This window comes from Pseudoliparis swirei, chromosome 5 (genome assembly GCF_029220125.1).
Source record: "Pseudoliparis swirei isolate HS2019 ecotype Mariana Trench chromosome 5, NWPU_hadal_v1, whole genome shotgun sequence".
Taxonomy (NCBI): Eukaryota; Metazoa; Chordata; class Actinopteri; order Perciformes; family Liparidae; genus Pseudoliparis; species Pseudoliparis swirei.
The window spans coordinates 13,167,969-13,173,042 of NC_079392.1; positions in this window are offsets into that span (position 1 = coordinate 13,167,969).

Genomic DNA, 5,074 nt, shown 5'->3' on the forward strand with positions numbered 1-5,074 from the left:
CTGTTGAAACTCAGCAGCGTGAATCCATCTCTTAGTGTCGTTGTCCCAGTTGCTCTGGTGGCCCATTGCTGTAAACATCCTTATCTCCATTTCCTTCTCATCTTTTCCATCTTTTTTCCTCCATCATTGCATTAATTTGCTCGGTCGATGGACCCGAATGAGGAAGCAGCTGCGGAGGAAAGCCTCATTACAAATGGATCGATCATGAATGCACAAAGCCAGCTTTTTGGTAAAACACAGATGTTTGTGTGTCTTTAAGACATGCTTGAATTTTACAGAGTTGGTTGCTCTCCTCTGGTTTTATCGATAAATATAGTTGAGTGTCATCTGCATAACAATGAAAGTTTATGGAGTGTTTCCTGATAATATTGCCCAAAGGAAGCATGTATAAGGTAAATAAAATTGGTCCAAGCACAGAACCTTGTGGAACTCCGTGATTAACGTTGGTGGTTATCGAGGCGTCATCGTTTACAAATACAAACTGAGATCGATCTGATAAATAGGATTTAAACCAAATTAGTGCCGTGCCTGAAATGCCAATCGACTGCTCCAGTCTCTGTAACAGGATGTCATGGTCAATGGTGTCGAATGCAGCACTAAGGTCTAACAAGACCAGCACAGAGAGGAGTCCTTTATCTGCTGCCATTAAGAGGTCATTTGTAATTTTCACCAGTGCCGTCTCGGTGCTGTGGTGTTTTCTAAATCCTGATTGAAATTTCTCAAATAAACTATTATGATGTAGAAAGTCGCACAACTGATTTGCGACCACTTTCTCAAGGATCTTGGAGAGGAAGGGAGGTTAGAGATCGGTCTGTAGTTAGCCAATACCTCTGGATCCAGAGTGGGCTTCTTCAGGAGAGGTTTAATAACAGCCACCTTGAAGGAGTGTGGTACGTGGCCTGTTAGCAGAGACACATTGATAATATCTAATAGAGCCGCCAATTAAAGGCAAAATGTCTTTAAGCAGCCTCGTCGGGATGGGGTCCAAGAGACAGGTAGACGTGTTCAAAGTAGAAACCGTTGAAAATAATTGGTCAGGGTTGATAGGAGAAAATCCTCCAAATATACACCAGGGCATACAGCGGTTTCCAAGGCCATTCCACTTGAGAACAGATTGGCACTGGTTATGGGCAAGAGATTATTAATCTTGTCCTAATAGTTAAAATCTTTCATTAAAGAAGTTCATAAAGTCATTACCACTAAGGTTTATAGGAATGCTCGGCTCCACAGAGCTGTGACTCTCTGTCAGCCTGGCTACAGTGCTGAAGAGAAACCTGGGGTTGTTTTATTTTTTCTATTATTGATGAGTAATAGGCTGCTCTGGCATTACGGAGGGCCTTCTTATATGTTTTAAGACTATCTCGCCAAACTAAGCGGGATTCTTCGAGATTAGTTGAGCGCCATATGCGTTCAAGCTTTCGTGACGTTTGCTTCAGTTTGCGGGTCTGAGGGTTATACCAGGGAGCAAACCTCCTCTTCCTCACTGTCTTCTTCTTCAGAGGGGCTATCGAGTCCAGTGTCATTCTCAGAGAGCCTATGGCACTGTCAACAAGATGATCAATCTGGGACGGACTAAAGTTAGACCAGGAGTCCTCTGTTATATTGAGACGTGGTATCGAATCAAATACAAAAGGAATCGCTTCTTTAAATTTAGCTACAGCACTATCAGTTAGACATCTAGTGTAGAAACTTTTGACTAACAGAGTACACTCCGGTAGTATAAATTCAAAAGTTATGAGGTTGTGGTCTGACAGAAGAGGATTCTGTGGGAAGACGTTCAAATGCTCAATGTCAACGCCATAAGTAAGAACAAGATCAAGCGTGTGGCCAAAGCTGTGAGTGGGTTTCTGTACTCTCTGACAGAAGCCAATCGAGTCCAACAAGGAGATGAATGCAGCACTAAGGCAATCATTATCAACATCCACATGGATATTAAAATCTCCAACAATAATAACTTTATCGGTTTTAAGAACCAAACTTGATATAAATTCTGAGAATTCAGATATAAACTCTGAATATGGACCTGGTGGCGGTACAGAATCACAAATCGAATTGGCTGTAGTGTTTTCCAGGTTGGATGTGAAAGACTAAGAACAAGGCTTTCAAATGAGGTGTAGTGTAATTTTGGTTGAGGATTAATTAATAGGCTCGATTCAAAGATGGCTGCTACTCCACCTCCTCGACCGGTGCCTCGAGGAATGTGAGTATTAATATGACTTGGAGGAGTCGATTCATTCAGGCAGACATATTCTTCATGGCTCAGCCAGGTTTCAGTTAGGCAACATAAATCAATGTGATTATCTGATATTAAATCATTCAGTAACACAGCTTTAGATGACAGAGATCGAATATTTAGGAGACCACATTTAATAGACCTATTTTGTTGCACTGCTGAAATAATTGTGTTAACTTGTATAAGGTTATTGTGTACGACTCCTCTTCTGCTTACTTTTGATTTATTTAATTGAAGTGGCCGTGGGACAGACACAGTCTCTACTCTAAAGTCAAGGGTGGGTAACTGCTCGAATGGAAGAGCAGAGAAGGGTGTTAAACTACAAATATAAACTTATATCAACAAGAACTAATACAACTGAAGAGAAATCTCTCGGCCCAATCTAAGTGCTCCCCCCCACTCCTGTACTGAAGACTACCTTGACTTATGTTTATTAGCATTTTGACCAACTGAGCACTGAAAAAAGACCAGAGGATTGCCCCCCCCCCCCCCCACACACACACACACATACCTACACAATCACACACACACACACACACAACCATGTCTTGACAGTAGTAGACACTTAAACAACCCTATCTATTATCCATCAGAGTAAACCTGCACTTGATTCCAGTATTTGTTCCTCTTACTGATGCTGGACTTTCCTTAAGGCAGCACAGAGACTTAAGACATGTAGTTTTCAGTTCTGAAACAGACTGAAAGAGTCCCATTAGTGCTAAAACCTACTGAGCTGGTTGTTGATAAAAGCATGTTTCACTAACAAAGACCACTCCGACAGTGATATGAGTGTACGGTTGGTTTATTGGGAGATTAATGAATGAAGATATCGAGGGATGATTATCAGCTGTTACAAGAAGGGTAGAGGGGGTCGTGAAGAGCAGGTTTGGAGGGGTGCGATGAGAGACTTCTGGCGTCCGGTGGTTCGAGGGAACGGCGGCGATGGAGACCTTAGTGGGGCGTCTTCTAAAGCTCCCCGTTGTTCCTGTAGTCCTGGAGGAGAGAGAGAAATGGGAGAAATGACAAGACAAGAACGGGGTTGAGGGAGGAGGGATGTCAGGGCTGAGTCGAAGAGGGAGTGAACGGGTTCGACGTGCTTAAGTACTGAGGGCTCGGATGATTGGCTGAGTTCGGGGCGTGGCCTTCGTTCCTGAACTATGTTCTTATTAAAACATCATTTATGATCGTGAGATCCACCCCATTGCCTGCACTCCACTTCCTGTCACTCCCTTCTAAATCCACCTAACAAGGAAGTCAGCTCAGGTGTGGCTTGGTGTGAAAAAGGGCGGGGCTAAAAGCCATCATCCAGCGGCCTTAATCTTCATCAAATGTCCTAAATGATCCAACATTACTGCTAAATAATTCAAAGGTGTTGAAACGGTGTTGAGGCGGAGGTCATCTGTTGAAACTCAGCAGCGTGAATCCATCTCTTAGTGTCGTTGTCCCAGTTGCTCTGGTGGCCCATTGCTGTAAACATCCTGATCTCATTTCCTTCTCATCTTTTCCATCTTTTTTCCTCCATCATTGCATTAATTTGCTCGGTCGATGGACCCGAATGAGGAAGCAGCTGCGGAGGAAAGCCTCATTACAAATGGATCGATCATGAATGCACAAAGCCAGCTTTTTGGTAAAACACAGATGTTTGTGTGTTTTGTGGGCTGGAGATTTAAGAAGTTACCCGGTCACCATAGTTGATCATTCGTCAAATAGAAATGACTTCAAGTTTATCAAAGAAGAGTTTCTATGGATCCTCTGTGCTTTTCCTTTCCCACAAATAATTTCATTACCATTATGATCATTATCATTTACGTTTTAGTACTTTTAATGTAGTTCTACAACAACCACATCACCGCCTTATAGAGCAACTTATTTGAGTTCATAAACTTCAATTGAGACATTTTCAAGGGTTATAGCTTAACTGACATTTTACCTGCTCTCTGTCCCTCCACTTCAACTGCTCATTGTATGAGCTTACATACAAACTGATATTTCAGCTTCTTTTAAAATTGTCCATTTAGCACTTCAACTACTTTTAGTGCTTATACTTCAACAACACTTTCAACTCGAAACTTTACATAACAACTTTCAGAGCGACTCATCAACTGACACTTAAACTTCATCAAGTGAACAGACATCAGATGTTATTGCTTTCAATATTTGTAATGACATTACTAAAATGAATAAAAGGGAAATGATCATAGCAACACTCTTTAACTGGCACTTCACACTCTATCAGAGCTTACCCCCGGGCCACACGGAGCAGCACAGCGTTGTGTCTTCGATGGATTTGAGGTTTTTTCTTTTTTTCTGTTAGTTTCACAGCAAATACAGAAATAGAATTAATTATAAATAAAAATTAGCTACTACTAGAGGTATGTTGACATCATACCTGCAAGATGACTACCATTGTTATGCCTCTACAATATGTCACAGACATGAACAATTATAATTTGTATTATTTATTATTTATTATTAACTCTGTTTCAGTTTAAAAATAAAAGTCCTCTCGCATTTTTCTGTAAACATAATTCCTTGTGTGCACACAATACTTTTATTCTCAAATATATCTATGACAGCACAGTGTAAAATAAATTCACACCAACATTTAAAGAAATAAAATAAACAACATTTATTATGAAATGAAGCATTCTATGACAGGCCAACTCAACAAGGAAAGAATGGTTGGCGACAGCAAAGCTGTCTGTGTGCAAGAGTCACAGCGATGCTGTGCGCATCTGGAGTTTTTGTGCCTTGTGTCCTGTTTTATTTTGAAGTCCCCGTCTCTTGTGTCCTCTGTTTCCCTGCTCTTCCGGTCCCTGTGATTGTCTGCCCTGCCCTTGA